This window comes from Micromys minutus (genome assembly GCF_963924665.1).
Source record: "Micromys minutus genome assembly, chromosome: 10".
Taxonomy (NCBI): Eukaryota; Metazoa; Chordata; class Mammalia; order Rodentia; family Muridae; genus Micromys; species Micromys minutus.
This window is the reverse complement of record NC_137979.1, coordinates 19655766-19664973: the sequence shown is the minus strand read 5'-3', so window position 1 is coordinate 19664973 and position 9208 is coordinate 19655766.

Here is a 9208-nt window from a genome sequence, read left to right as displayed (position 1 = left end):
ACAGGGTAATATTCTGAAGACTGGAAGATGATTCCTGACAGTCCCAAATCAAGCACTTTTGACCAGTTTCTTAGAGCACATACCCATGTTGGTCCTCTTTATGAGACTTTTGCTTGCTTGGGTAAATAACAATGACAAGAAAGGGTGCATTTCACTTATTTAAATATAAATGTTTGTGTGTTGAATCTCCCTGGAGAGATAGACAGGAAGGAGCCCATCAAGAAAAGAGAGAAGAGAAGAGAGGCATGTGGGATTCTGGAAGAGGAGGTCAGAGAAGGAATTTGTTTTACAGCCTTTTAAATTTTGAGTAATCACATGTAAATGAATGAGTACTTACAACAGCATGCATTTTGTCAAGAATTTGAACTCCCGATTCTCCTGCCTTTATCTCTCAAGTCCTGGGATTGCAGGCATATGCCCATCATACCTGGTTGCCAGTCTGAAGACATGTACTGAAGACATCTACTGAAGACATGTACTGAAGACATGTACTGAAGACATCTACTGAAGACATGTACTGAAGACATCTACTGAAGACATCTACTGAAGACATGTGCTGAAGACATCTACTGAAGACCTCTACTGAAGACATCTACTGAAGACATGTACTGAAGACATCTACTGAAGTCATCTACTGAAGACATGTACTGAAGATATCTACTGAAGATATCTACTGAAGACATCTACTGAAGACATCTACTGAATAGTACCCCCTTGTTAGAAGTCGGCATTTTGTTCTTGTTAGCCCATTAGCTGACTGGATGAGGCCTATTCTCTTTATGGGAGGTAATATACTTTACTTACCATCCACAGATTCAATGCAAAATTCACACTCTCAGAACACATCCAGACTAAATATCTAGATGCCACAGACTAGCCAAGCTGACATCTAAAAGTGGCCACCATACCTGCTTATCCCTGTGTCTTAGTCAGGGTTTATATCACTGCAATACAGCACAGTGACCAAAGCAACTTGGAGGGGACATTGTCTATTTCTTGTTTCCACATCCCAGCTGATCATCGAAGGGAGTAAAAGGCAGAAACTCATGGCAGGAACCTGGAGGCAGGAACTGATGCAAAGGTTCATGGAGGAATGCTGCCTACCAGCATCCTTGCCAGAGGTTGTTCAGCCTGCTTTATTATAGAACTCAGGACTGCCAGCCCAAGGGTAGCACTACCAACAATGTACCAGGCCCGCTCACATCAATAAAGAGAATACATTATAGCCTTGCTCACAGCCCAGACTGGGGGCTTGTGTCATTAAACTAGACATCACAATTCACCCCTTGTCAACTTGACATATAAACACATATCTATTAAGTTAGAATCTTCCTTCTCTTATTTGCCCCCAAGATAGCATGTTAATTTCACAGTAAGAAACATTCCAACGTTTAAAAGTTTCATAGCCTTAAAGATTCAAACAAGTTAAAAGTCCAGTCTCTTTAAAATATCCCAAATCTCTTTCAAAGCCCAGGCCTCTCTAAAATATCTCAAGTCCTTCTGAAATACTCTCGCACAACTAAACTATAGGCTCCTCTAAAATACAAAGTGAGTTAAAAACAGTTCTCATTCCAAGTAGGAGGAGCCAGGGACACAGTCACAGTCAAATCAAAGAAAAACCAAAGTTAGGCAGTAAAAAGTTCGGTGTCAGGCTTCTGGGATTTATTCTCAACTTCTAGGCTCCTCAAAGGGGCTTGGACAGCAACCCACAGCACAGGAAGCTTGTCTCCTAACTCTGGCTGGTTCAGATCCACAGCTCTGTCCTTAGCAATTGTCCTCTGGTTCTGGCTTCTCCAAAATGCTGGGGTTTCCACTGCAACTGAGCTGCCCTTTTACCAACAGCCTGCTCTGCCTCTCTCTGGTGAGTCTAACTCAGTTACATGCTGCCAAGCCGAGCTTCTCCCATGACCTTCAACCTTTTCACTGCAGCTGAGACTACAGTTTCATCAATGGCTTCTTCCAGCCTCTCTTCGGGGACTCCAGTCCTGGCACACAGTGCCAAGCCTCAGCCTCTCTCCATGACACCCTCATGCCTTCAAAACCAACATCGTCTGGATAACTCAGACACATCACCAAATTTAGCTTTCAGCATGAGATACAGCTGTAGCCCACTCTGGACCATAGCTTCTGTGTGCTTATCCTGAGGACACCTTTCCGGAAGAGCGATACTGGGCTCTTCTTCATCACAGCCAATCTCGCAGCCCCGGCTGTCTATAAGCATGGATTCTTAAAGCGGTACCAATGGCTACAATAGAGGTATGAGGAGACTTGCCCAGGATTGCTATGTACCTAGGAACGCCCCATGTCCAAAACAGATGTTTCTTTCTTGTTGCTAGGTTAGCCAGCATCCCCCAGGCAACCCCTGAGGCTTAAGTGGACCGCAGTCCTCAACTTGACTGTGCTTTCAGACAGGGTGAGCTTCTCACTGCCTTCTTTGATCTTTGTCTAAGAAGTGGGTAGCCAGAGTCCTAACAGAGAAAAGTGAGTGACTAACCTACATCTCTAAGGCTCCTTACCCGAAAGGATGCTGACTGTATGTCCAAGGAAGAGGATGTTCTTTCTCCCATTTGTGTATGTGTGTGTGTATGGTTTTTGCACATGTAGTACACGTGGAAGCCTGGAGTCAGGAGTTATCAGTTTTTCTCTTACTTTATTCACTGAGGTAGCTTCTCTCAGCCTGAGAACGCCGTCTCTGCCATCTTCTGGGATTACAGGCAGGTTGGCTCACCATGCCTACCTGACCTGGCTCTGGAAACCTGAACTCCAATCCTTGAGCTTGCAAAACAAGCCCTTTAAGCACTGACCCATGTTTTCATCCCAGAAAAGAAGTTTTAAGTACAATTATTTTTGCTGTCCCGTGTCTTTGTTCAAGAATGCCTTGCTTATCATGAACAATACAGGAAAGAGATGCAGTTGTAGAGGGAAATTCAAGGGATGGAACTTCTCCACAGGAGACTGTGAACAGTGGTATTGCTTAATTCTAGGCATGTGGCCCGTGCGACTGGAGAATCTCTGGAACTGAGATGTGTTTCACGGTAGGTGTGGTGGTTTGAATGAGAATCTCCATATGAGCTCAGAGAGTTGATGCCTCTGTTTGGAAAGGTTATGAGTTGTAGCTTTGGTAGAGAAACTATGTCACTAGGGTGGGCTTTGAAGTTTCAAAGCCACATGCCATTTCCAGTTTATTCTCTCTGCTTCCTGCTTGCCATTCCAGATGTGAGCCCCCTCAGCCGTTTCTGACGCCAGGCTGGCCTGCTGCCGGACTTCCTTGCCATGATGAACTCTCACCCTCTTGAACCTTAAACTTGAACAAAGTATTCCTGAGTTGCCTTGGTCATGGTGTTTTATTACAGCAACAGAAAAGCAGCTAATATACCATCTTAAGAGGGTATTCTAGCAAACTAGGTATCTCCTCAAAAAAACATTTTTAGAGTCTCAGATTTGATATCATATTTGAGTAATGTAAAATCTGGATCGCACTCATGTTACTTAGGATTACCATCCAGCAGGAAAGCCTAGGTTCAAAATTTAGTTGGTGGTGCTGATTAAATGCCCGATCCTTCACTCAATAGGCACACGCTCTACATCTGAGCTGTACTCCAAGACTTTGGATTCTTTTTTTTTTTTTACACTCAAGAACAGTGAGGTGGTAGCACACACCTTTAATCTCAGCAATAGAAAGGCAGAGACAGGTGGATCTCTGTGAGCTGGACATCATCCTGGTCTACAGAGATAGTTCCAGGACAGCCAGGGCTACACAAAAGAAACTCTGTTTCAAAAAAAAAAAAAAAAAAAAAAAAAGATATTGTGTAGTAAAATCAACTTTTTCATGTGTGTGTGTGTGTGTGTGTGAATTTCAGTGGGGTGTGTGGATTTTCATAGTCAGTATTACAAAGGGAATACACAGTCTCCCACCATCCTAAAACTTTCTTATGCTCCTGCAGCATAGTCTCCATGTCCCTAGCCTCTGGCACTCACGGTGTCTTTTCCATTGTTTTGGATGACATCATCACATAAGTGGGGTTGTACAGATTGTGACTTTGGAAGACTGACTTTTTCACTCAGTGTGACAACTCTGGGAATCATTCAGGCTGCTGCTGTGTGTCAGTAGCTAGCTCCTTTCCGTTGCTGGGCAGTGCCAATACACCATGGTTCAATCATTTACCTGTCGAGGAAGCTTGGACTGGTAACTATAACTCACACTGCAATTAAATGTTTGCGTGCAGGCTTTATAAGCCTGAGGTTTGACTCTTTAGAGTAAGTGTCCCATGTGGGAGCTTGTCAGACCACGTGGTATAGTCATGGCTTTCCTTTTCCTAAAGCTGAACCATTTTCCAGAACAATGGTCAGTGTGTTTCCTGCCAGAACATCTGGGAATTACGGTTGTTTGAGTCCCCATCAGCACTCGCTTTTCACAGAATTGTTTACTCTAGACATTCTTGTAGATGTGTGATACATTTTATTGTAACTTCCTTTTTCATTTCTGTAGTAACCAGTGACTATGAGCAAGTTTGCTTCTGTTTGTACGCTGACAAAATGGCTGTTGAGCCCTGTTAAGTTGGTTTAATTGTCTTACTATTGAGTTAAAACTTTTTAAAGATTTATTTTTATTTTTAATTCTCTTTCTCTGTGTATCTATGTATCTGTGTATCTGTGTATCTCTCTCTCTCTCTCTCTCTCTCTCTCTCTCTCTCTCTCCCTCCCTCCCTGTGGTGTGTGTGTGTGTGTGTGTGTGTGTGTGTGTGTGTGTGTGTGTATGTGCTGTTGCCCTTGGAGGTGAGAATCCACTTTAGGTAGGCCACAGAAGCCTGAATGTAACTCCACCTCCAGGGATCAAACTTGAGTACCATGGATGAACAGTATATGCTCTTAACCTGTATCTCTAGTCCATCCTTGAGTTTTGAGGGCTCTTTATATGTTCTGTTACTTACTTTGTGGGATGCATGTTTAGAAACATTTCTGCTCAGCAGCCTAATTAATTATTTTATTTCCCTGAAATGTCATTCATAGAACAAACGTTTTAGGTTTTGATAAACTCTCATTTACCCCAAATAAATAAATAAATAAATAAATAAATAAATAAATAAATAAATAAATAAATAAAACCACATATACCTCTTTTCTCTGCTTGTGTCTAATCCCAGGAGGTCCCACCACTTTTCTTCTGTGTTTTCTTCAAACTCAACATTTTATAGTTTTTACGTATTCAGTAATCCTTGTGCTTTCTGGTTTCCTGTCAACTTGATGCAAACTGGAGTCATTAGGGGACAGGGAGACTGGGCTGGGAAACTGACCCCACAAGACTGGGCTGTGAATGAGCCTGTGAGCATTTTCCTCACTGGAGGTTGATGTGGGAGGGCCCGGCTCTTCCACCAGACCTCAGTTGGTGATCCTGAGTTGTATAAAAAACCAAACTAGAGCAAGCCAGGAGGGACAAACCAGTAAGCAGTACGACCCCACAGTCTCTGCAGCAGTGCCTGCCTACAGGTTCTGCCTTGACTTACTTAGATGATAGACTATTAGCTGTAACATAGAATAAATGCTTTTCCCCCAAAAGTCGCTTTTGGTAATGGTGCGTGTTACAACAACACAAAGCTAACTAAGACGAACCCCCTTAAACTAATCTTGTATGACATGATTTTAGACTGAGATTCTCCCCCTACCCTGCCCCAATATTGAGCTCAAATATTTTAGCAAGTTTTTGATAGAGACCATCTTTTCTCCACTATCTCTTTCTCAAAGTGAACCATTTACTGTATGGAGTCCATTTTTAGACTCTGTCTTCTGTTCTATTCCCGTGTTTCCTTTTCACGAAGGTCGTAGTGACAACAGGTGGTTCACTTTGGCTTTTAAATGGATGTTAGTCTAGAAATGGCATCTAGCATATTCGTGCAATGTAAAAATCAGATCTTGGCTGGATCTACACAGTAATGAATAAGAAGCAAAGGTCTAAGGACCCTCCAAGAGAGTCAAAAGCCAAGACCTCTGAGACCTGAGAATCAGGGAAGCAGGCAGGGGGATAGCTGAGGTGGATGCTGTGCATGCTTTGATTAGTGACACTTTGGCGTTTGATAGTTGGTTTTAATTTCCAATCTGTAACAACAGATTTCATTCTCTAAGTAGTTAATGGGAACAGGTGAAATATGAGCCCATTCTGTGCTTGGACTGTCTGTCTGGGTGCTGATTACCAGGTCTTTCCCCTCTGTGAAAGCCCACACATCTTCCATGTTGATCTGTGAACTTTTCCATGCATGCATCCGTCTGTGCTTGAATCAAAATATTTACCAGAAATTATAGATAGCTCTAGGGGCTGGAACTGTGAGCCACGAGGTTGGATAAAGAAAGGCTGTATCACCTTTCAGCCTGGGGCTTTGTTATTTCCCTTTGTTTTGATGCATACCTTTAAACACTTTTGAAGGAAAATTTAAAGCTTGTCAACTATTCCAGAAGGAAGGAGATGACTTTGTGTGCACCCAAGGAAGAAAATGATAAACAAGTGTTCTTAAGGACAGACAAACACATGGCGAAGCAGTCTACTGTAGCATGAAGCTTAGAAAAAGAGTGGAAAACCTACTGAAGGTTGGGATTTCCTCTTTAATATTGTTTGCTATATTGGACCTTTAATAATAATCAGAGTAGCCCATTCCCAGAATCCCAGCATCTGGGGCAAAGGCAAGAAGATCACTAAGTTCCAGGACAGCCTGGGCTATATAGTGAGATAGTTTCAAACAAAACAAAAGGAAACAAAACAAAACACTCCTGAATCTAAGATGACAACAAACCAAACGACTTTGATAATTAAAAGGAGCCAAAGGGACACGGGGATGCTGACTATAACATAACAGTAAAAATCAAGACGGTCTCGTGAAGACAGGAAGACAGCCATGCTCTTGGGGCTACCTCTGGGATCCCTCGTACTCCCTCCTCACACCAATGCTGTTTAAAACGAAACGACTATGTAATTAATAAAGTTCGGAAAGTTTCAAGCTTTGGCTCACTCCTTCCTCTTTTCCTTCAGGTCTTTTGCTGGGATTCACTCCCTACAGAAAGAATCTGACTTAAAATATCAGAGGCAGGGGTGGAAGTCAGCAGGACATTGAAGGGCACCTGCTCTATTTGCTTAGAGCACTTCCTTTTCATCCTTATCTGCAGAGCCCCTGTGAGGAGCATTCAGAAGAGGCTTCCCACTTACAGGATGGTAAAAAATAAGAAGGCCTGGAGCCTGGGCCCTTACCGTTTGAGAGCCCGTAGCAGCATTTGTACAAAGCATTCCATTTATCCCCCAAACAATACCAGAACTAAGTGCTAGCTTCGCCCCCATCCCTACCCACATTCCCTCTGTGGTGGAGATACAGCTCTTTGCCATTCTGACCACTACCACAAAGGCCTTAAAAACTGAGGGGAAGAATCCAAGGCTTTGGGCTTGAGATGAGTTTTTAAAAATTATTTTTATTTTATTGTACACATATGATTGTTTCCCCGGTATGTATATATGCGCACCATGTGTGAAGCTGCTGTGCACAGAAGCCAGAGAAAGGGTTGGATCCCATAGGAGTAGAGTTACAGACACTTAGGAGCTACCATGTGGGTGCTGGGAATTGAACCTATGTCCTCTGGAAGAACAGGTCTTAACCTCTAATTCATTGCTGTTGCCCTCCCGATGAATCTTAATGGCTCTTAGACTCCAGTCTATCAAGGGGCTCCCAGGTCTCTCTTTTTAGTGTTTATGGAGGAGTGACTGCTGTAGGCTGAGAACATGAGCCCAGAAGCTTATTTACAAGCCATAAAGAGAGCTGTTGCCGTCTATCAATTTATAAATCTTAATAAAATACATGGTAAGCATAAAAGTATAACTCATACACACAAATGGTTTAAAGGCACAGGTAAACTTCACGCATGAACCCACTGTTAAGCTTAAGAAATACCAACTTTACCAGCACCTCTGAAGCCACCATACCATACCTCTCCTACGTCAGATCTCCACCCTGATCCATCCTGATTGCTCTGCACCCCATACCTGCTTTTCCTTAGGGTTTCATTGTACACACGGTTCTGCTTAAGTAGTTCATTCATTCAATTCACTGACTTCTTCTTCTTCTTCTTCTTCTTCTTCTTCTTCTTCTTCTTCTTCTTCTTCTTCTTCTTCTTCTTCTTCTTCTTCCTCTTCCTCTTCCTCCTCCTCCTCCTCTTCCTCTTCCTCCTCCTCCTCATCCTTCTCCTCCTCCTTCTTCTTGTCATTTTTTGAGATGGGGTGTCTTTGTGTAGCCTCATCTGTCCTGAAACTCACTCTGTAGACCAGGTTAGCCTCAAACTCACAGAGATCCACCTGCCTCTGCCTTCTGAGCACTGGGATTAAAGGCGTGCGTCATCACGGCCTGGTGTGCTTCTGAATTTTAATTTGAAAATTTTAATTTAGGACCATTTATATGAGTTTACAGTCATTAACTTGTCCTTTATCTAAACTAGACATGATCTTCTGTTTTCTTTTGTTGTTATTGCTTTTTTTTTTTTTTAACAGGATCTTACTATGTAGCCCTGGCTGTGCTGAAACTCAGTCTGTAGACCAGACTGTCCCTGAACTCACAGAGATCTGCTTGCCTCTGCCTCCCAAGTTCTAAGACTAAAGGTGTGCACCACCACCTCCTGGCACCACCTTCTGTTTCCCTAAATCGACTTTTCTCATCCTTGCAGTCTGCTAACACCTTGCTTCAGGTGATTACATACATCTGGGTTGAGATCACCCCAGCTCCAGAAGTCAATCCTTCATAAACAACCACGCATCACTATGCAGAACAAAAGCGTTCCCCGGGGATGATTAGGGGGACAGAGAACACCGAGAGCCTGCTTCTAGTTCAGTTCCCTTCAGCATCTCTCTCACATTCCTAGTGATGCCTGGCAGCCATTTGTAACCTCCTTCCTGTTCTAACTAGATGTCAAGTCTTGCTAGCTATAGATAAGCTGCACCTTACCAATCTGTCTGCCCTGAATGCCCCTCCACTGTCACTATCCATCATATGGATTCATCTCCTGATTCATTTTTTTTTACCCTCTGCCATTCTGATTGGTTCTTGCACACGATCTACATTAATGTTTCAGAAGCCTATCTCTGCCCCTTCCCTGTTTTTATCTTCTCACCCATACCCCTCTCGTAGTAATTTCATACACAACTGGAAGAAGCCAGAGTTGGCTGAATCAGGGGTAGACCCAG